The sequence below is a fragment of the Schistocerca americana genome, chromosome 1 (genome assembly GCF_021461395.2).
Source record: "Schistocerca americana isolate TAMUIC-IGC-003095 chromosome 1, iqSchAmer2.1, whole genome shotgun sequence".
NCBI classification, from domain to species: domain Eukaryota; kingdom Metazoa; phylum Arthropoda; class Insecta; order Orthoptera; family Acrididae; genus Schistocerca; species Schistocerca americana.
In genome coordinates, this window is record NC_060119.1 from 531,735,083 (window position 1) to 531,759,775 (window position 24,693).

Consider the following 24,693-nt stretch of genomic DNA (forward strand, 5'->3'; position numbering starts at 1 on the left):
TTGCAAAGCAGTTTTTCTTGTATTTTTGCGAGTGTGTTAATGAGACAAATTGGTCTACGTGGTTTAGTTTCTGAGGGGTCTTTATACGGGGCTTTTTCGATGATGACCGCTTCCGAGGTTTTCCGCACTACAGATACTCCATCCAGACTTAATGCGTCGTTTAGCAGTGTTGTAAGATGTGGGGTGATCTGCGGTGCAGTTTGTTTTAGTACCTCAGATTGGATACCGTCCGGTCCAGGCGCCTTTCTATTTTTGAGTTCTGAGATTGCTATCGCCCCTTCTTCCTGCGCAAAAGGACAGGTGACAGTCGGTGTGTTGTATGGGGTGTCGAGTTCACATCTCAGTGCTGCTTTTTCTGGTGTGGCTGTGTTTGCGATGTCCTCACGTAGGAGTTTGCCAAGGAGAACCTCTGCTGTGCGCCTCCAATCCTTACCCATTGCACCGTCATCCTGTCGCAGCGTTCCCAGAACCAGTGGGCTCCTAATTTTTTCAGTTACAGTCTTGTAAGGTCGCCCCCCCCCCTCCATATGTTTAATTGCGTTTGCGCTGCAACGTGTCTGTTCTAGTGGTCCTTCCTCGTCTTGTTCAGTTCTAGTTTGTATCTGTCCTCGGCAAGGTGGTATGCTTTTAGTCGTATCTATGTTTCCCCATCCGAGATTGCTCTTCGATAGAGTTTGCGTTTACGTTTGATGTCTTGTTTGAGTCGCGTTAGATGTGTGGTCCAGGGAATAGTGTGATATTTGGTGTTTCTTGGTGTAAGTATGCAGGTGTTCTACGTGTGTGCGATGATGTCTGTAAGCATGTGTCCTCTGAAGTCGATGCTTCCATTAATGTCTTGCAGTGTGTGTTCTAGTATCGTGTGTCTGAACTTGTCTTTCTTGATAAATAGCAGTCTTTTAGGTTGTATTTCTGTGTTGTTGTGGGGTGTGTTGTGGAGAGTTAATGTAATGACGTTAAGGTTGCTTATGATAATGTGGTCATGTACAGTCCAGTCATGTATGAAGGTTATCGCTGAGTTAATCGCGAGAGTGATGTATATGTTCGATGTAGAGCCTCATCTCCAATGAATGTGGGGTTGTGTCCTTCTTTATTTAGTATTTGTAGTCCATTTTCGTGTATGATGTTGTTAACTATCCTGCCTTTATCAATGCAAATCCACAGCGTGGATTTGCATTGATGTCAGCACAGATTATTAGTTTCTTGTTACCTGCGTATTGTGCGAGCTCTCTAATATGGTTTGCGTGTGGCAGAATGCAGTGGCTATATTGGGCGTACATCAACTCGACGATCCATCTATCACCTTTGTATGTAACTGAAATCTGGTTTCGCAGGACAGAGCAGATCAGGTTGTGGAAAGGGATCAAGATCAGTTACTGTTAATTACACAAGAACACACAACTTTATTCCTCGAAAACCAACGCACAGTTTTCTCTTTAAAACAACAAGGATCAATTCACGGCTGAGGGCCCAAGTAACTTCTCAATAATAAAATTTAAATAATTTCTTTTAAAAACACAAGGATTTAGAGAAACGGCTGAAAGCCTTACTGCCCGCATCTCGTGGTCGTGCGGTAGCGTTCTCGCTTCCCACGCCCGGGTTCCCGGGTTCGATTCCCGGCGGGGTCAGGGATTTTCTCTGCCTCGTGATGGCTGGGTGTTGTGTGATGTCCTTAGGTTAGTTAGGTTTAAGTAGTTCTAAGTTCTAGGGGACTGATGACCATAGATGTTAAGTCCAATAGTGCTCAGAGCCATTTGAACCATTTTTTTGAAAGCCTTACTTAAGTAAAATTAAACTATCTTTAAATAATTGTTTTTAAGGCACAAAACGGCTGAAGGCCTTACTTAAGTGAAATTAAAATATCTTCGCGGTTAAAGGACAAAATAATATTTCAGATCAGCAAAGGAAATTCTTTAAAAGGCAAGCATTTCCAAATTTCGGCTAAAAGCCATATTACGGAAAATTTAAATTAGTTCCTCGGCTGAAAGCCCAATAATTTTTCGACATAATAAAAGGCAACCTTTAAAGACAAGCATTTACACAGTACAACAGAAAACCATCTTAAGAAAACTTGAAAAATCTTGACGGCTGACGGCCCAAACAATTATTCGAAATAATTAAAGACAAACCTTAAGATAAGCATTTACATAGTACGGCTGAAGGTCATTTTAAGAATTCAAGATAATTGAAGAGAAACCTTACAGACGGGAATTTACACACTACGGGCTGAAAGCCACAGATTTTAAAACAAACGCGGCTAAGGCCTAAATACAGAGCAAACAAGAATTTTAAATAAAACACGGCTGAAGGCCTAATCTTAAAAATACTTCACATAAGGTTCGGCTGAAGGCCATATACTGAACACAGAACAAACAAAATTAATTCACAGGTGAAGGCGTGGCACAGTACTTACGACCAAAGAAAATCACAATCACAAACAACAGAACAGTGGTGCTCAGAAGTGTTCCAAGGGTCGGCCTGGGGAGGAAACTCTAACAACAGGTTAGGTGAGAGGGGCAGCCAAGCGTAAAAGTAAATAATCGTGTGGCAGCTCGACCTAGGGACGGCTGAAGAACCAACCAACAACCTAATCAATTCCCTTCCACCCAACCAACAGCACGACAACCGAAAATATCAGCAAGGACGAAGATCGCAGCAGCACTACGTCTCAATAATTGGCATCTAAACACAGTCAAGGAACAATAACCTTCTCACTGCTCTGTCGCAACCGACCGACTGGCTACTCCAGTACGCAGACAGCATTCATCTGCTCAGCGAAAATCACAGAAGCTACACACAGTTCCACGTAAACACTTGCACCAACAACTCCGACAATCCTAAAACCAATCACAGTGGAACAACAAGGAGAATGACAAGTCACGTACACAGAGTGTTTCCACAAGCGGTCGGCGACCAAATACACATCGTCCGATGAGACGACCGACCGAACGACCAACCCAGGTCGTCCCCATTCAAGTTACGTGTGTCGGCAACGGTCGGCCGAGTCTTGGCTGTCCGGAGCTCACTGCAGCTCCAACCCGACTCAACTCGATGTCCGTTCGGAACTCGGAGAGACGGCGACCCGGGCACACTGGCTCGGACCCAACCATGCAGAGGTAACTCTTGCCCATCGGCGACGACATCTCTACACAAGGAAGGAACCGACGCATGTCCGGCAAGGTGACCAACTGACGAGGCCCAGAAACGGTCAACAGACCAAAGACACGTCGCCCGATGAGGCGACTGACCGAGCGACCAACCGGCGGTCGTTCCAGCTCCAGTCTCCTTCCATCGGGCAGTTCATTTGTGTGGCCAGCGGTCGGCAAGTACTGGCTGTGCGCGACTCATTGGCGTTCCGTTCCCGACTGACAAACAGACGACAACCCGGAAATACTAGCGGTCGCTCCAGAGATGGTACGACAGTACCCTCATCGATAAGAGCTGCTGCTGCCACTCACGGGCAAGCAAACCACCAACCTAGTGACGCCAGTAAATCGAATTAAAAGGAAAACGAGGCGACAGAACCACCAAAACAAGACGACGAGCAAAAAACGGCATGACCGCGAGCCGCGTACGGCTCAGTAACCTCTGTGCGTAGTTCAGTTACTTTGACCTGCTGGACCTCATGGTTGAGGATTATGACGGACGCCTTACAGTCCGTCCGTTCCGCAACCGCTACCCCGTAGGGAAGGAGGTTAGGAATGTGCCCTTGTCTGGTGTAGGGTTCCTGTATGCGCAGGATGTCACATCTTAGTTCACGCAGGACTCGTGGGTGCTCCACATGGCATTACGCTGAGCTACTTTCAGTTCGCGTGTTTTACATGAACATAACACTTGCTGTCGGTTTGGATGTAATCGAACTAAGTCCTCCCAAGAGCCTTAACGTAATCTTTGTACATCCTGTCTAGGTCTAAAGGTTCCTCCCTATGCAGACTGACAGGGTCCGTCGGAATGTTTTCTGTCTTGAGGGTGATTCTATCTGTTTGTTCCGACGTTCGGAAGCAGACACCCATATGGGTATATCATGTGAATAAGAGTCCTCAGAGCCGTCTCTAGGATATCTCTTCTTTCTAACCTACTTAACTTTATAGTGATTAAAATTCTTCTGGGTATTATGCCGCGCCATGCCAAAACTAACAACAATAATAAACTAAAACCGACGTTTCGGCCGAATTGCAACGGCCTTCGTCAGGGCACGACTGGTTTTGCATGGGGATAGGTGCTTCTATTTATTACAGACTATCGATGTCTGACGTCACTATTGTAAAACTTTTAATTTGCCCTCTAATATGATTGGCTAGTCATGACGTAGTGGAAGACGGAAGGAAAAAGGCTATTCGTGGATGTCCATGTCGACAACGATTGGTAGCTGTCCGCCAATCAGCGTTCGGCTTCTGCTCGGCAAGTTTTCCTTCTGGTGTGCGCAGAAGTGGACTGATAGTTGCTCTACAGCTGTGTAGCTTCTGCCCCGCGACCGCTCGCGGCCCGTAGGACTGGGATGGCCGGCAGCCAGGACGCCGGGAGTTTGTAGCCATATTCTGTGTTGATGTTGTCAGGCTGTTTAATAATTTCGATCGCCTTCCGTATTTTTGGAAGCAGTCACTGGATCCACGAAATGACAGGTTCCACCAAGGATGTAGTCAACAATCTTAACACTGCTGGTGTTTACGAACTATGGTGTGAGTGCGGAGCTACCTACATAGGAGAAACAGGGAGACCTGTCAGCTTACGAGTAGCAGAACACGAACGCTATGTACGATTGCAACAACATAATAAATGGGCGATAGCAGAACACCACCATGACTGTAGACAATCTATCAGGTTCCAGGAAGCCCGAGTACTGGCAAAAGAATCGTGGATGCAAGAACGAAAAATACGTTACCCACTTGCTGGCTGAGAGCTGTTTACGGGAGGTTGAAGTCATATGGCGAAAACGTCAACGGCGTCGACGCTCGTACGATTCAGCGCATAAATGGTGGCTCTGCTGCGTCAACCGGCTTTACGCAGAACTTTCACACGATACGGACAGGATAAGTCGCAGTGGCAACGGGCGAATTCCGAGCTTTATTTCACAGCCCTACTTGAGTTAGCGAAACAACCACCGTCTCCCGACCGTCAGCAGGCTGTCCAACGTATCAAAAGCACAATTGCTGTGTCTTACGGCAGTGAAGATGGAAGAAGTACATGCGAGGATGCTCGACGGATTACGCAATGAACGACCGTCATTACTCTATATACTGAGAAAAAGAAGGCAGCGGCGACATACACTTACGGGATTTCCGAATTTCCGATGGATCGCGGGCCACTTTATAGAAGGATATTGCACGTGCTTTTGCTCACCACTATCGCAGTTTCTATGCGGAGGGCCAGCTGGAAAGAGCAGGACTGACAGACGTGGTTAGCGAAATGCCAGCGGACGAGCGTCCCACTGCAGTGGGCGGCCTTATGGCTGAAATCACCGTAGATGATCTGGACGCTGCCCTAAAGTGTGGTGCGTTAAATAAATCCCCTGGACTGGATGGACTCCCTCTTGAGTTCTATCGCATTTCTGCTTCACTGATGGGTCCGTCGTGGGTACAGATGTACCATGAACTCGTAGCACCTACCACACTTGTTCCTACCGAGTTCACAGAGGGTATTATGATGCCCGTTCCAAAACCAAGTGGTGGTCATAGACCACAAGACTACCGGCTTTTGGCATTATTGAATGGAGACTACAATATCTTTGCGCGTATCCTCCGTGCTCGCCTTCAAGCGACGATAAAGGACAAAATACATTCAGATCAGACGTGTCTAGGTGGAAAGAGCAATATACACACTGTGCTAGGGGCAGCATCGATGTCGGAATGTCGATTATGGGGAACCCTCGTGGCAGTGGATTTCTATTACGCTTTCGAACGAGTGGACCAGATGTTCATACGAGGGGCCATGGAACGGATGGGAATCCCCCTCATGTTTGAGGTCACGATCATGAGATTCATTAATGGCGCGAACTCCAGTCTTGGTGAATGATGTTAGCTCAGATGCTTTCACGACCCAGCGCTCAGTGCGGCAAGGCTACCCCCTTTCGGCCATCTTATTTGCAGTCGCTCTTAAACGTGTACTACATGGCCTTCGACTACGACTTGAAGGCGTCCAACTACAGACCGCATCTTTCCAATTCCGCGCATACGCAGACGACGTCATTCTTTTGGTCAAGTCAGGAGACGAAATCCAGGCGGCGCTGGAATGGATCCAGCAATATGGGACGGTAGCGGGAAGTGTCATCAACTTACGAAAGACCCGATGTATGAAAGTGGGCAGAAGCTGCCACCAGGGACAGCAGTACCCATCACGAAGGTCCCAACTCTCAAGTGTTTGGGAGTGGTATTCCATGGAAACATACGACGTACAGCGGCGGATAATTATCGACGGCTACTGCAACAGATGCGCGCATTAATACGACAACATGCACTGCGATCTAGAGATATGTTCCAGCGCGCACATTATGTCAACGTCTATTTGGCACCGAAAATAAGTCACTTGGCTCACATACTGCCGCTGCCCACCACGATCGCGTCAAGACTACAGTCGGCCTTCGGACATTTTGTAAGTGCTTACCTCCTCTTCAGAATCCGTTACGATACCTTGACGCTGCCACCTCGAGGAGGATGCATCGGACTCGGTAACGTGAAGAACAGGGCGCTTGCGCTATTTCTTAGTGCGATGCAACGCTATTGGAGAACCGAGCACGTCACCTTAATGGCCGCTGTGATCAATTTACCGTGTCTACGAGTCAATGTAGGCCACATCACGGCACCTCTCGCACGCCTTCGGGTTTCGTCGTCGATAACAGTTACGTTCAGGACAGTTTGCCGCAGACCAGGCTGCCCACAACGAAAGACACACATCGAAGCTTCCTTCAGCAACAATTTCGCAACGTGGCCGAACAGAAGTACCCGGCCTTACAGTAGCAGAGAATATGGAGAGCGGTCCATCTTCCCTCTCTCCCTGCAGAGGTACGTCCATTGTGGTATATAGTGGTGAACGGCAAATTCTGGAACCGTCAACGACTGATCTCTATTCATTTGGTCGACACGCCGATATGCTTCCAACGCGTGGTCGTTGACTGCGACGAGCACGGTTTGGTTTGTTGCACGGCACTCGACTGTTGGCTTCTAACAAGGAAAGACTACATACGGCGCACACGGTGATCAAAGTTGACGACCTACAAAGTATACTGACCCACTGCCAGGACAAACGCCGTAAACTGGATAAAAGGGATGGCGACGTACTATTTCTATCGCACCGATGACAAGAACGTCGAAGATTTCTGGTACAACTTGCAAGAGCAGCATGGTACCTTGCGGCGCCACGTGAAATGTAGAACTTGTTTTTCCAATTACTTGAGTTCGTTATTCACGGACCCTAGAGCTACTAGGGTTGTTTCTGGTATGAAAAATGAAATGAGGAGATAGCTCAACGTTCAGGAACTAACGTTCATGCCTGATGTATTTAGGGGACTATACATAATTTTTGAGTTAGCGAAAAGCCGACCTGGATACACGTCAATAGGGCCGTTCCAGGGTCCCGTTTTCTTTTTTCTGTAGTGAATTTTTTAATATCTAGACGGCATTAGGAAACGTTTTTACGTCAGGAAGTGTTGAATGGCACCTTTAGTTTCTGTATGTTGTGCTTAGCAGCTATGAAAAACAATAAAAATCAACAGACACAAAAAACTTCAAATAAAAATTTAAAAAAATAAAGTAAAAACATTTAAAAAAGTCCCTTCCATACTTTGACCACATTCCTGGGTGCAGAGATTGTGGCCAGGACTCGGGTTGCGACCCCTGCCCACACCCCTGCCCACCCTGCCTCCGCCAGCCCGTGACCTGATCCCCCCCACAAAAATGGGGTAGCGTCTTTGATTAATAATCAAAAAGTCATCGGTCACGGGGTTCAACATCGACCGCCGCTGAAATTTTGATTAATAATCAGCATTTTGCCGCTGAGGACTTCCGATATAAGAAGTCACCCTCATTCTACCAACGGCCTTGTCAAAGTGGGCCACGCGTGGTAGCCGCTCGGTCTGGGGCGTCCTGTCGCGGTCTTCGCGGCTCTTCCCATAGGAGGTTCGAGTTTCCCTCAGGCATGTGTGTGTGTGTGTGTGTGTGTATTCTCTATAGTGTAAGTTAGTTTAAGTTAGATTAAGTAGTGTGTAAGCTTAGGAACCGATGACCTCAGCAGTTTGGTCCTATAAGACCTTACCACAAATTAATTAATTAATTGGCGGAGGGAGCGGACAGAGGTTCAGGGCGCTGTCTTGTCCTAGGAGTGGGAAAGCGCTCTTAAAGGTGGAAGAAGCAGTACTGATCAACGGCATGAAGATGCAGAAGGCAATTGAAACCACTGCATTGAAGACACATAACGTGTATCCATGGGACATGTAGCCTTTGATTGAACACGTATCATGTAGATTGGCAAAATATTCCGGAATAGTCCCCATTCGGGTCTCCGGGTGAGGACTGCCAAGGGGGTGGTTACCATGAGAAAAAGACTGAATAATGAACGAAAGGGTAATGTTCTACGAGTTGGGGCATGGAATGCCATAAGCTTGAATGTGGTAGGGAAGCTAGAAAATTTGAAAAGGGAAATGCAGAGGCTCAATCTAGATATAGTAAGGGTCAGTGAAGTTAAATGGAAAGAAAACATTCATTTGCGGTCAGGTGAGTATAGGCTAATATCAACAATAGCAGGAAATGCTATAACGGGAGTTGGATTCGTTATCAGTAGAAAGGTAGAGCAGAGAGTGTGTTACAAAGAACAGCTCAGTATAGAAATCCGATTATATATTAATACCTTCAGTTGCCGACGGGCGTTGATATACCGTATGTCAACGGGGACAGGTGAAAAGTGTGCCCCGACTGGGACTCGAACCCGGGATCTCCTGCTTACCTGGCAGACGCTCTATCCATCTGAGCCACCGAGGGCACAGAGGATAGCTCGACTGCAGGGACTATCTCGCGCACGCCTCCGGCGAGACCCACATTCTCACCTTATATGTCCACACATTACATTCGTAGTGTCAAAAAAAAAAAATGGTTCTGAGCACTATGGGACTCAACTGCTGTGGTTATCAGTCCCCTAGAACTTAGAACTACTTAAACCTAACTAACCTAAGGACATCACACACATCCATGCCCGAGGCAGGATTCGAACCTGCGACCGTAGCAGTCGCACGGTTCCGGACTGCGCGCCTAGAACCGCGAGACCACCGCGGCCGGCTTCGTAGTGTCCGTACCCAACACACTCATTACTCGTGGAAGACATTCGTACCATGTCCCGTGGCCGGCCGGTGTGGCCGTGCGGTTCTAGGCACTTCAGTCTGGAACCGCGTGACCGCTACGGTCGCAGGTTCGAATCCTGCCTCGGGCATGGATGTGTGTGATGTCCTTAGGTTAGTTACGTTTAAGTAGTTCTAAGTTCTAGGGGACTGATGACCACAGATGTTAAGTCCCATAGTGCTCAGAGCCATTTGAACCATGTAGAGTTAGAGTAATATGTGTGCATCCGCACAGTAGAGGAAGGTCATGCCCTGCAGTCGCAGTATCCTCTGTGCCCTCGGTGGCTCAGATGGATAGTGCGTCTGCCATGTAACCAGGATATCCCGGGTTCGAGTCCCGGTCGGAGCACACATTTTCACCTGTCCCTGTCGATATCTAGCAACGCCCGTCAGCAGCTGAAGGTATTAATATATAATCTAATTTAGTTCTAGACGGCTGCAGGTCATCAATGGTGTCTGTTCTTTCGGACATGTCCGAAAGAACAGACACCATATCCATATAAGTACCGGGTGATCAAAAAGTCAGTGTAAATTTGAAAACTTAATAAACCACGGAATGATGTAGATAGAGAGGTAAAAATTGACACCAAGCTTGGAATGACATGGGATTTTATTAGAAACAAAAAAAACAAAGTTCACAAAATGTCCGACAGATGGCGCTGGAGAGCAAAACGTCAGTGTCTCCGCATGAGAGTTGTGTATAAAAGGAGCTGTAATGAGAGAGAGAATCAGATACGCCACAGGTCGCAGCATGTTGACGTTACCTGAAGGCGCTTTTAGTGAAGCTGTATTATCAGAATGGAGAATGTGCTAGTTCAGCGTCACGATCCTATCGCCATAGGAAGGGGATTCGAATGGGTAAAGGTCCGTTGACAAATGCAGCTGTGGCGAGAATAATTTCGAAGTTCGAAGCCATGGGTTGTTTAGACGATTGACCCCGTAGTGGCCAACGGAGCACAAGGCGTAATGCTGCTGAGACAGTTGAGGAAGAAATGGAGACTGTAGCGGGTTCGTCTATGCACGGGGAAGTCAGCGCTCGTGCAGTGGCTTGTCGCACCGGCATTCCATACACTACTGTTTGGTTGGCACTAAGGCGAACCCTCCGATGCTATCCGTACAAAATCCATCGGCATCATGAACTGTTACCTGGCGATTTAGTGAAGTGGAGGGCATTTGCGGTGTGGGCGTTTCAAAAGATGGCGGAAGATGACGATTGGTTGAATAACGTGTTGTGGACCGACGAAGCTCATTTCACGCTCCGAGGGCCTGTCAACGCCCACAACTGCAGAATTTGGGCTACAAGAATTCCTAGAACTGTCGTGGAAACTCCACTGCACGACGAGAAAGTCACATTATGGGTTGGATTTACCACATCTACCGTTATCGGGGCTTTTTTCTTGGAGGATATGCGTGATTCTGATTTTGTAACTGCTACCGTGACGGGTGAGAGGTACGCCGATATGTTACAGAATCGCATCATCACAAGCCTGGCTGATAAACACCTGCTGGAACGTACGATGTTTATGCAGGATGGCGCTCCACCCCAATTGCTAGACGCGTGAAAGATCTCTTTCGCGCGTCGTTTGGTGATGATCGTGTGCTCAGCCATCACTTTCGTCATGCTCGGCCTCCCAGGTCCCCAGACCTTAGTCCGTGCGACTATTGGCTTTGGGGTTACCTGAAGTCGCAAGTGTATCGTGATCGACCGACATCTCTAGGGATGCTGAAAGACAACATCCGACGCCAATGCCTCACCATAACTCCGGACATGCTTTACAATGCTGTTCACAACATTATTCCTCGACTACAGCTATTGTTGAGGAATGATGGTGTACGCATTGAGCATTTTCTGTAAAGAACATTATCTTTGCTTTGTCTTACTTTGTTATGCTACCTATCCCTATTCTGATCAGATGAAGCGCCATCTGTCGGACATTTTTTGAACTTTTGTATTTTTTTGGTTCTAATAAAACCCGATGTCATTCCAAGCATGTGTATCAATTTGTACCTCTCTATCTACATTATTCCGTGATTTATTCAGTTTCCAAATTTATACTGACTTTTTGATCACCCGGTCTATAGCTCAGTTTAGGGTTGTTCTTGTCAGAATCGACAGCAAACCAACGCCGGCAACGATAGTTCAGGTATGCATGCCAACGTCGCGAGCTGAAGATGGAGAGATAGAAAAAGTGTAAGAGGATATTCAAAGGGTAATTCGGTACATAAAGGCAGATGAACATCTAACAGTCATGTGGGAATGGAATGCAGTTGTAGGGAAAGGTGTAGAAGGAAAGGTTACAAGAGAATATGGGATTGGGACAAGGAATGAGAGAGCAGAAAGACTTAATTGAGCTCTGTAATAAATTCAGCTAGTTGCAGTGAATACTCTGTTCCAGAATCATAAGAGGAGGAGGTATATTTCGAAAAGACCGGGTGGTACGGGAAGATATCGGTTAGGATATATCATTGTCAGACAGAGATTCCGAAATCAGGCACTGGATTGTAAGCCGTATCCAGGAGCAGATATGGACTCAGATCACAATTTAGTGGTGATGAAGAGTAGGCTGAAGTTCAAGAGATTAGTCAGGAAGAATCAGTATGCGAAGAAGTGGGATGTAAATGTACTAGGTGATGACGAGAGACGCTTGAAGTTCTCTAAGGCTATAGATACAGCAGTAAGAAATAGCTCAGTAGGCAGTACAGTTGAAGAGGAATGGACATCTCTGAAAAGGGCAGTCACAGAAGTTGGAAAGGAAAGCATAGATACATAGAAGTTAACTGCGAAGGAACCATGAATGAAGAAGACATACTTCAATTGCTCGATGAAAGAAAGAAATACAAAAATGTTCAGTGAAATTCAGGAACACAGAAATACAAGTCACCGATGAATGAAATACATGGGAAGTGCAGGGAAACTAAGACAAAATGGCTGTCTGAAAAATGTGAATAAACTGAAAAGGAACTCACTGTCGGAAGGACGCATTCAGCCTATAGGAATATCAAAACAACTTTCAGTGAAATTAAAAGCAAGAGTGGTAACATTAGCACTTTAACGGGAATTGCCCTGTTAAATTCAGATCAGAGAGTGGATAGGTGGAAAGAGTACACTGAAGGGGGAAAATTTGCCAGGTATGATAGGAGAAGAAACAGAAGTCGATTTAGAAGAGACAGGGGATCCAGTATTAGATTCAGAATTTAAGAGAGCTTTGGAAGACTTAACATCAAATAAGGCAGAAGGGAGACATAACATTCCATCAGAATTTCAAAAATCATTGGGACAAGTGGCTACAAACCAACTACTTAAGTTGGTGCGTACAGTGCATGAGTCTGGGGACATATCATCTGACTTTCGAAAAAATATCAGCCATATATTTCCGAAGACTGGAGGAGCTGACTAGTGTGAGAATTATCTCACGATCAGCGTAACAGCTCATGCATCCAAGTTGCTGACAAGCATAATATGTAGAAAAATGGAAAAGAAAATTGAGGATGTGCTTGATGACAATCAGTTTGGCTTTAGAAAAGGTAAAGGCACCAGAGTGGCAAATCTGACGTTTCGGTTGATAACGGAAGCAAGACGAAAGAAAAATCAAGACTCGTTCATAGGATCTGTCTACCTGTAAAGAGCGTTACACAATTAAAATTGGTGCAAGATGTCGGAAATTCGGGAGAGACGGGTAATATACGATATGTACAAGAGCCAAGAAGGAATAATAGGAATGGACAACCAAGAACTAAGTGCTCGGATTAAAAAGGGTGTAAGACAGGGGTATAGTCTTTCCCCCCTACTGTTCAATCTGTGCATCGAAGAAACAATGATGAAAAAAAAAGTAAGGCTCAGGAGTGTAATTAAAATTCAAGGTGAATGGATATCAATGACGTTGCTATCCTGAGTGAAAATGAAGAAGAATTACATGTTATACTGAATGGAATGAACAACCTAATGAGTAAAGAATATGGACTGAAAGTAAATCGAAGAAAGACGAAAGTAATGAGAAGCAGCAGAAATGAGAAAAGCAAGAAACGTAGCATGAGGATTGATGGTCACTAAGTAGACGAAGTTAAGGAATTGTGCTACCTGGGTAGCAAAATAACCAATGATGGACGGAGCAAGGAGGACGTGAAAAGCAGCCTATCCCCGGTTAAAAGGGCATTTCTGGCCAAGAGAAGTCTACTAGTATCAAAGATTGCCCTTCATATGAGGAAGACATTTCTGAGAATGTTAGTGAATCATGGACTGTGGGAAAATCGGAACAGAAGAGAATCGAAGCAGCTGAGACGTGGTGCTATAATCGAATGTTGAAAATTAGCTAGACTGATAAGGTAAGGAAGAAGGAGGTTCTGATCAGAATCGGAGAGGAAATGAATATGTGGAAGACACTTACAAGAAGAAGGGACTGGATGATAGGACATCTGTTAAAACATGAGGGAATAACTTCCATGGTACTAGAGGGAGCTGTAGAGGGCACAAACTGTAGAGGAAAACAGAGATTGGAAAACATCCAGCAAATAACTGAGGACGTAGGTTGCAAGTGCTACTCTGAGATGAAGAAGTTGGCACAAGAGGGGAATTCGCGGCGTGCAGCATCAAACCAGTCAGAAGACTGATGACCCAAAAAAGAAACGCCACTCAGTTTTCATGATGGCGATAAGACTTCATTATGGCAGGTATCAGCTGTGATGGCTCTCTTCTCTCTCTGCTTTCCTCAGCAGTATAAATTTGACGCCAAAGGTAGTCTACCATTACGCAACAGTCAACTACACTAAATCCTGGACCATTACATAAGGACGCTTTCTGAGGAAAGGCGATAACGAGGGCGAGGATGGGAAACGTTAGCAGTTAGGCAGCTGAAGAAACCCTTCGGTACGCTTCAATTTCAGCTTACTTTGCGGAAATCAACGATGTATTCTGACAAGCATGTCATTTGTACAACATAAGTTTGAAACTGAGAAACTCATCTCACGAGCATATTAAATTATGTTTTATACGTAGAAGAGAATTCAGTACATAAATTAACACGTAAAAATCAAATCAAAATTTGAATATTACCCCGCGATACTCTCATTTTAGGGAAGTATATCCGAGCGACCAACGATATATTTGCCATATACTTAAGCCGGGAGGAAACACATCAAGCATCTACGCATGTGAACTTAAGGAGGTGCAAGGCTATGAATGGATTGAGTTTCAGATTGTAGGTGACTGTTATATAAGTTTGTTGGACTAATATGTGTTTCAGACGTATAATGCCCTGGGTAAGTTTACTGCGTTAATTTATCACCGCTAGTGACGAGATTAATAAATGAAAAGAGGGGTACGATTATTACAAAGGACAATTTTAATCAAAATGGAAACACGAAATTTATTCCAATTGATGATTACTAGCGTACATGCCACTCTGTTATCCTTTCCTGCTGTTTTACAGGCAAATTATGGTTTATCTACAAATATTATGAGTGGCTTTGACCGTTAGAATCAGAGTTCGCTGTCTGCAGTAGATGTTTCAGTAGTGGCTTGTATGAGATTCTTAGGCACAGGTGGAAGCGTTACACAGGAATTTCAGAGTTGCTGCAGTTGAATTTAAAATCCGTATTTTAGCTTCAGACACAAATGGGATGGTGAGGCAGCCTTCGTAATCTGAGAACGGTCATGAATCAACAATTACGCATTACTATGGACACAAATAAGTTATCCGCTGGGAAAAGCATACTTAAACCACAACAGAAAATAACAACAGGTCGTTTCGGTCCTTAGGAAAAATTACTAGATGTACCGAGAGATGAACTAATCGGAAGTAAATAAACAGGTAGTTGCTGAGCCATGTGGCTGGTAGTGATGAGAACGAGGGCTGACTCGGACGCATGAGCGCCTTGCCTACCGCAGAAGCATCGCCGAGCTAACAGTCGCATTGTTGCAAAACTCGACGCGAGCACGTGTTGTTGCAGCAACTGCCAAAATTGCACGCGTCTTCTGGGATGCAAGCGAACTCGTTTCGTGAGATTCCCATGCACGCCTAACGTCGAGGTAATGAAGTTCAGCATACGGACAACTAAGATGGCAGCTGATTGACAGGCTATCCTTCACTATGTTCCGAAACCAACAAATTTCTAGTAAATAGTCTTTCCGACTGGACTTGGGAGCGTATGATTCTTGGTGACTCCACGAATAAAAAGTCCTAATTCTTGGCTACATATCGATGGCTTTGGAATTGCAGGAAAAATACCTTTGTGGGGGAAATACTGCTACCAAATTTACCAACTCATTAATTATGTAATCTGGGAACCCCTAGATTGCAACTATTTGATCCGTAAACTCTTTTATATCTCGAACTTGTTCTTGTAATCAACATCAATTCATCGTTTCTTAACTCTTTGTGGGAAGGACTAGATGCTAGAAAAGTCACCAATTCACATCTGAGGTGGCAGTGTGACCAAGGGTCAACTGTCAACAAACAATCAATTAGTCCATTAATGAGACAAGTAGCGCTGTCAATAAGATATCAGATCAAGTGAAGTTCTGGAACATGTACAATATTTTACTCTGGTGTGAAACACGGAGTGAATGTGCGTTAATTAGGGATGGGGGAAATGAGGCAGAAGAATAGGACAAAAAATTGAAGGAAACGAGGGGAAAGGGGAAGCAATGAGAATGCTTGCTACGATACTGAAATTGAGCCTTGTTTCAGGAGTATCCACCTCCGGACGTGTACAGCCTCCACGTGGTGAGCCACGTGCGAAACCGGTACGCCAAGACAGTGGTGACCAGCAGGGTGGCCAACACTGCCAACGTGTCCAGAGAAATCAGCTTCGACGCCGTCCTGCCGGAGACTGCCTTCATATCGGGATTCGTCATGTGAGTTGCAGACCGGCTAGCAGCCTGCTATCAGCGAAACTTCTCGCTGTACGGTGTCACGAATAACGCCAGTTATAGGGTGTGCACTGTAAGGTGACGTGTTGTGTTGTTGCAGAGAGATGGACGGCAAGGCGTACGAGGCGTACGTGAAGGGGAAGGAGGAGGCGCGAGAGGAGTACCAGCAGGCCGTGCAGGCCGGGCTGGGCGCCGCGCACGTGCAGCTCAGGTAGCGGCGGCTGCTCTCACAGCGCTCAGTCGTAATGCGTGGGCTCGCGTGTGTGCACAGCTGAAAGCTTGCCCAAAGGTAGATCAGCCTTAGCTCATGCTTTGAGACTTTCGAAAATTCTCCAGCACAAAAGTAAAATCTCGAAACGGCAACTAGAAAATATAAAAATAATCAGGATTTTAGCAACAATGATGGTCTACATGGCAGGTGTAAGAGTTGATTTGTTTTTGAAAATTTCTGTGGCCATTATCCTAAAACACACCATGAAAACCAAATGTTGAGATACCGGCAATCTGGAGATGTAAAATAGCATATTCAGAAGTGCACATTTCACTTAAAGTGGAGTCGTAATTGACGTTAGCGTAGCGTAATGCATTATGAAAACAAAAGTACACATATGAACTACATCGATCATATACGCAACTATGCAAGGTATCAGCTCTGGACGAAACGTTAGGAGCTGAAGAGTTTCATGGACCACGACCTTACATCCCGGAAGGTTTACCAGAAGATATACACATAGGATGTTTCACAATTCTTATTACACGGTTCTACGGACTGGTAGATAAAGTTTTGATAAGGAACTCATCTCCTGAAATGAAGCGTATCATTTGAATATAAAATACGTATGAAGTTCAGATCATTTATTGTGTGTGTGTGTGTGTGTGTGTGTGTGTGTGTGTGTGTGTGTATGTGTGTGTGTGTGTGTATGTGGGTGGGTGTATGTATATATGCGTTCAAGGGAGACAGGCAGACGATAGAGAAATGATTGAAAACAAAAATTTATTGGATCCTCAGCGCACCAGGTTAGAATAAAAACTCGAGTTTTCAACGATTATCTTCATCGTCTACATCAGGAACAGCTGACTGTCGTAACTGCTTCTGGAATCGGCTTTTCTATCTATTCTCATAATGAAGTGAGAACACACTACATGATCATTGGAACAGTGATCCCAGGTTATGTTCACGGACAAGTCCAGGTATAGTCTGAACCGACATTCTCGCCGGGTTTTCATCTGGCGTGAACCAGGAACCAGATACCAATCTCTTAATGTCCTTGAAAGGGACCTGTATGGAGGTCGTGGTTTGATGGTGTGGGGTGGGATTATGACTGGTGCACGAACACCCCTCCATGTCTTTGACAGAGGAACTGTAACAGGTCAGGTGTATCGGGACGTCATTTTGCACCAGTATGTCCGCCTTTTCAGTGGTGCAGTGGGTCCACCTTCCCCCTGATGGGTGATAACACACGACCCCACCGAGCTGCCATCTTGGAGGAGTACCTTGAAACAGAAGATATGAGGCGAATGGAGTGGCCTGCCTGTTCCCCAGACCTAACCCCCATCGAGCACGTCTGGGATGCTCTCGGTCGACGTATCACTACAAGTCTTCAAACCCCTAGGAGACTTGGCTGAGTGGCCGTGCGGTTCTGGGCGCTACAGTCTGGAGCCGAGCGACCGCTACGGTCGCAGGTTCGAATCCTGCCTCGGGCATGGATGTGTGTGATGTCCTTAGGTTAGTTAGGTTTAATTAGTTCTAAGTTCTAGGCGACTGATGACCTCAGAAGTTAAGTCGCATAGTGCTCAGAGCCATTTGAACCAACCCTAGGACACTTCAGGAGCTCCGACAGGCACTGGTGCAAGAATAGGAGGCTATACCCCAACAGCTGCTCGACCACCTGAGCCAGAGTATTCCAACCCGTTATCCGGCCTGTGTACGTGTGCATGGTGATCATATCACATATTTATGTCGGAGTAAATGCGCAGGAAACAGTGTCGTTTTGTAGCGCATGTGTTTTGGGAGGGTTTCCTCAACTTATCACCAATACCGTGGACTTACAGACCTGTGTTGTGTGTGTTCCCTATGTGCCTTTGCTATTAGAGCCAGTTTTGTGTAGTGCCATGTTGTGTGGCACCACATTCTGCTATTATCCTTAATTTATGAGCATGAGTGTAGATGTCTGTAGCACATGTTCAGTGATCATTAAGCATGCATAACTAGATCTGTGGAGAAGTGGATGACCATCATTACAACAGTGCTGATTTCAGGTACCTAGTACTGTGCCATCCTGTCGTTCGCATCTAGCAGTTAGCCAGGATGTAGCGCTTTAGTGCCTGCTTGGTGGTCGCAATACGGCACACTCAACATTACACTTGGCAAGATTCTTGGGCCTCGCCCCATCAGACTTCTTCCTCTGGGGCTACGTGATTGCTCGTGGATTTGCGTCTGCCCACACGTGCATACTGCGTTAACTTACTATGTCATCTCTTTTGAATTGTACCCAATGCAGTCTGTGTCCTCGGATCTTCAGCGGGCCGTATCTCAACAGGTATTGCTTTCCGTGCATATAATTAAAGTTACTTTTTTCTAGTTTTGATCCATAATACCTCCTGTAGATATAGGACACACCTTTTTTAAAAGCCCTCTACAGAAGTAAGCAACAGCACAAGATGGGTAATATACAATACGTACAAGAGCCAAGAGGGAAGAATGAGATCGAAGAGCAAGAACATAGTGCTCGGATTAAATAGGGTATGAGACGGGGACACGGCCTTTCGCCCTTATTGTTCGTTCTATCCATCGAAGAAGCAATCACGGCAATAAAAGAAAGACTGAAGAGCGGGATTAAAATTGATGGTGAAAGGATGTCAGTGACAAGATTTGCTGATGAAATTGCTATCCTTCGTAAACTAGAAGAAAAATTGAGGAGCGCCGGAACAAAACCAGATATATCCACTTTTGCTGTATTCGCGTGTTTGAGCTGTAGGGAGGAGATAAGGGAGTAATAATACATGCTGCCATAAAATAATTTTCAGCATAACACGACATCAAGTGTTTTATGGTGTGTTTCTTCCTTTTGTAGCTTGTGGAACCATTTAGATATCACTATTTGTTACTTTCTGTATTAACAGCAAATGCAGATTTATCGGTTTTTGTTCTGGCGCTCCTCAATTACAAGATTAGTTGTAAGGAATGAACTGTCCAATGAATACAGAATATGGAATGAGAGTAAACAGAAGAGAGACGAATGTAATGAGCTGTATCAGAAATGAAAAGAAAACGAGAAACTTAACTTCAAAATTGCTTTTGCAATGTGTAGATGGAGTCGACCCAAATAGATGTTGCTCATAACATGTTCAATACGACACATGATGTTAACAGAAAGAGTAGGTTTGTTTCCCTTTACAAACGAAATGAGTTTTGAAGTGGAATTTTACGTGCCCACTCGATACTTCGCTTTTGTCAATGTGGCTTAACAGGGATAGTAAAGCAGGAAGAATAAACAGCAATCCAGCAGAGATTCAGTAGCGCTGAATATCTGGAGGTAGCAGTCAGCACAGGCAAGCGCAGTGTTGTGCTGCTAGAGTTCTGGTTATTCTTCGTGGTTTACCATCCTTGTTAATACATATCGATAAAAGATATCGCACTGGACTAATTTTGAACCGATCTATCGAATGGACACGTTAAGTTCCGTTTCAAATTTTTTTCTACAGGAAACAAACGGACGTTTTCCATCGACGCTGGGCGTTGCATGGAGGACGGAATGAACAGTTGACTCCAGCCACATAATACCAAGCCGAAATTGCCAAAAATTTGCCGAAACACCAGAGAAAGAGCACCTGACGAATCTTAGGAGAGAGTAGGAGGGACGATATACACCCTTTTCCGGTAGGCTTTTAGGGCTGGGATTGTAGCTTACGAAGTAAGTCTGCTGGACACTCAAAACTGAAACAGTGTTTCTTTCGTTCACAGACGGAGTCGCAGCTGGAGGAGTGTGTGACTCCTGGTGGAGGTTCCGGGCAGTGCCGCCACCTGGCCAACTGCGTGCTGGCCAATTTCGCCCACAGCCTCGATGACTTCCTGCCCTACTTCTGTGTGGTCGACGGCAGGTCAGTAACAGCTTATAGCATACTTTTAATGTAAAAATATTTTGAAGAGCATTGTGGCACCATTTGTACAGAATGGAAGCCCTCGTCCCTGTTGAGGGTGTTGTTTGCTGATTGTATTTCTACAGCTTCCTTAACCTCTGGATCAAAACAGGATGACGCTCTGTAAAGGCAATCTATCAACCGTGTCGAGGGCTTTTATTTCGGTAATTAATGGGAACCACTCTTTTCACGTCTGCGCCTCAGAGCAACTGCTCCTCCTCGCTGCCTGTCCTTCCTTAAACTGTCATCCGTTTTAATAACAAATCACGTAATTTGTAAGCACTGACGATTTTCTTTATCGACGTTTCCTACATTTTTGTCTCACTCACGTAAGTAGTATCTACGACTGGCGCTGTTTTACTGACTGCCTAATCTCTGAAACTTGATTATTTTATCCGACAGTATATCGTCGTGTTCCATGGATTTAGAATTTTAGCATAGAAAGAGGTACTCTCGGTCAGTCGGAATTCTCGTCTCTGGCTCGCCTTGAAGATGGCAGTACACTGAATTGCCTAAACATAGGATGATGAAGCACAGATGTCACTGTTGCATGCCCGAAGGATTACAGAATGTGTTTCTGTTTAAATCTTACGTTAATGCCCTGCCAAGTACCGAAGAAAAATTAATTAGTTTTACTCGAGTTGTAGAAATCCCCTGTCAGAAGAAAAGATTTCACAATAATTTAAAGTGACGGCGGCAACATGATCGATCGCTAAGCATGTACTAACCCCAAAATAAGCATCCGGATATCGTCTCCAAAACGAACACTTCACTTCATTGAAAACCCGCAACAACCAGTGAGGAACCAAGTACATGACCATAACAAGTTTTCAATTTAGACCAACTCGCTTTCAACTGCTAGTGACAGCTTTTCATACACCGATAAACTCCTTTCGTACACTGTGTAAATAGAAAAAATTTTCGAACGTTTGGTACAAACCTTACCGTAGATGCAGTGCTGCTATCGTAGTTTCCTTACTTTTTCTGCATTTTGGATTTTTAGATGCTTAGTTCATAGTTACATGAGCTTCCTATTGACATCTCCTGTGATGATGTTTGGTTTGGTGGGACGGGGTGCTCAAGTGCGCGGTTATCAGCGCCCGCACAAATTCACAACCTTTCCTCAGTCCAGTCTCGCCACTTTCAGAAATGATGATGAAATGATGAGGACAACACAAACACCCAGTCATCTTGAGGCAGGTGAAAATCCCTGACCCCACCGGGAATCGAACCCTGGACCCCATGCTCGGGAAACGAGAACGCGACCGCGAACCACGAGCTACGGACATCTCCTGTGAGGAACTTAATATATCAACAAAAAAATTTCATTATTACACGTGTAAACTACATGAAATATCGATACAGAATGCCATTTTAACGCTACGTAGAGCTTAACGGAAAATAACACGATTTGAGGGGCAAATTTGTACATAACATCTACAACAATCTGCCAATGACGTCTTGACTTGCCAAGAGCTGTAATTCTGCAATCTGAATATGAACTGCTTCAACACAAAACCTCTTATGTTAATTTACAATGTCATATTCCAGTTTTATGACTGTTTAGAGGTTGTTGTTCTTTTAAGTATTTCTTAACGCAGAAATGCTGCATGTTTGTCGTTTTTCACAGAGAAATTACTGAACGGGAGAAGGAAAGGACATAAACGAGGGGAAGTGAGGATGACTTAGATAGCTTCTCTGCTCTAGCTACTGTATGAACTGTACACTTTTTTTTTTGAACAACTTTTGTCTTTCTGTTTCAGTTATGTCGGAGCCTGCTGTCCGGACAACACGATTCCCCTCACGCTCGGTGGATGACGCGCTCGCTGACTGCCGAGGCCGCTACTCTGCACAGAGGTTGTTCCAGAAATTGCCTTCCATAGCTGTGGGGAGGAAACAGAAATTTTTGACGAGCATGCGAAACCTAAAGCTTGTTGAATAATTTGTAAAGTAATATTCGTTCCCGGTTATTATCCACAGTAATGAAATATTGTCACAACAGGAATGTAGCTTCATTTTATTTCGATAGTATTGGTTTCCTTTCCTGAATGCCCCCTTTCCGCTTCAACACTTTACCATATCAACCGCCGTAACGACACAAAGCCAATCTTGCTGGCTTATATAAAATGGCAGGCGTTAAACAAATTCTGTTACAGTTATGGCGAAGTAGCACAATGCATGAATACATTGTTCACAGGTTTGCAAATACAAAAACTTAGCACAGTTGATAGTCGTCTCTAAATAAAGAAGACAGCCTTTATCTTGACAATGAGTGATCGGACTTGGCCCCAAGCAATCACTTTTCCACGCCATGACTGTTTTTAATAAAAGTATTTCAACAACCAGTTGAGAAGATTTTATTCACCATGCGGAATTTTGGTTAGGATTGACTTACCTTTAAAACAATATAGTCTAAGCTACATTACAGTAGTGTAGAACGTAAAGAACTAGCCACCTCCTCAGTTAAGCCGACCTTTCTAACTCTGTACGGTCTCACATACCTAATGAGAACCACCGAAGGCATCACCCATGGCTTCGTCGAAATTAGCACAAGCTATGAACAAGGAAAACTGAAGTACATTCAGGGTGCACTGGGTAATGTGCGAAAGCGCAAGCGCAAGATAAGATATTCGGCCCCAGAAAACTAATTATGAATATACCTTTATAACAATTTTGATGTGACCAATTTTAGGTTTCTAAAAACCTAACTGAAGACTGTAAAATGGAGAGTTACTCAAAACATTATTTTAATGTGCATGGAGGCCCTTAAAAGAAGCAGTGTTTCCGTATACACAATAATTTATTAAACAAAACATAGTGAGAAATGACCCAGATCATTCAAGACTGCTGAATGATTCATAAACTCAATGCATGTAACTTTAACTAATCGATTTTGAAACGTAGCTTTCCTCACCGAGATAACTACGCCCTTCTAATGCAAAATATCATGCAGTAATGTGGTCTGGAATTCTTTAACTCTGAAGTAACACAGTGACTGGACATCTGCTGGTTAATCAAGAGGCTCATGCACACAGCGCAGCAACTATGAATCTGAGACAGCTTATAGTACAGAAATTCTCAAGTGTAGACCAAGAATGTCCCATCACACTGGTGCAGCAACTTATGCTCGTCATAATTAATCTTGGACTGATGTGCTGGATGCCACTGACTTGTACATGGCTCTGCTGGAGAGGACGTGGACATCGTGCTGTAGCTGCAATTCTGAAGATGGGCGACTCCAAAAATGCACTCTCTGGAGTTCGACCAGCACACAAAATCCTGCCAAGACAACACGTCACGACAGCAAATCAATCATATCGCCAAATCGCCTTCCCACTTCAAAAAAACAGTCACTTCTGATTATTCTTCATGATGTCACTGACTAATTTGCCAATTGCATGGTTTCACACCCAGCTGTTGCCTCGTATCACAAGTCCTCTGAAATTAGACACATGCAAAGCTATACTGATTATTTCACCACTCTACGTTTCGTTGGGAAAGCAAACGACCGTTATCCACAAAAGCTTTTCTGATCCACAGGAAAGCGGCACTCTCCCAATGTTTGTGTAGCGACTCGGTCACAGTTCTCCCGCCGGGCAGGCCCAGGTTGTAAAATACACAATAGCCGCTGAGCCCACTGGTTGTTCACTGATGACCCAACTTCCACAAACACAGGCACCTCAGGCTGCAGTTTCTGCTCACAGCAGAGAGCTGCTTTTTCTTTCAGCAATCTGTACGTTGTAAGAGGTCAATAGCCCCTTACGTATTGAGAACAATGTATCTTTGCCTCACGCAGGTCTCAGTAGGTACTACCGACAGTCGAGCGCCCAGTGAGCCAGAGTAGTCAGTGTTAAGACTCGAGCAAGTAAGTTGTTGGCTGCTATGCGAGCAGGGCGGATTTCGGAAGGACGGACGACCGCGTTTACAATTGTTTAATGGCTGCGTGCATCACCCAACGCCATGAGCATGACCTCCAGCAAATACGTAAATGGCATCTGTTGAGTGATTTATTGATGTGTTTCAGTGTTCATTTGTGTACCGTGATCAGGCGACAACCGCGTCGGGCACCCACGATTTGGACTGCAGTGAGGATTGTGCATTCAGTGCTAAATAAAGAATTAATAGGCGACCTGTGATGAGTTTACCATTATTACTTCGTCAGGTGAAGGGAATAACTCTCACATTTGTGCTGTTTAAACAATATAATTAGAACCTTAACAACGAAGTACGTTCCGATCGTTGCCACCTGACATTCTAATTCGCCCTGTTACATTTGATACGAAATAACTCCCGCGCAAATGTTAACTGATCAACCTCTATCATTTGTACATGGTCAAACTGTTCTAATCTGTTAGGTTATAACCCA

The 24,693-nt window shown here is 44.9% G+C and overlaps 1 protein-coding gene and 1 non-coding gene across 4 annotated transcripts in view; one reads left to right on the forward strand and one right to left on the reverse strand.

Moving 5' to 3' along the window:
- The window catches only part of LOC124605423 (inter-alpha-trypsin inhibitor heavy chain H4-like), a 262,768-nt gene that overhangs the window by 83,380 nt on the left and 154,695 nt on the right, over positions 1-24,693 (forward strand). The gene's annotated exons all lie outside the window — the stretch shown is intronic.
- Positions 8,893-8,967, reverse strand: Trnat-ggu. The gene has a single exon. It is a non-coding gene; the product is annotated as a tRNA-Thr (tRNA).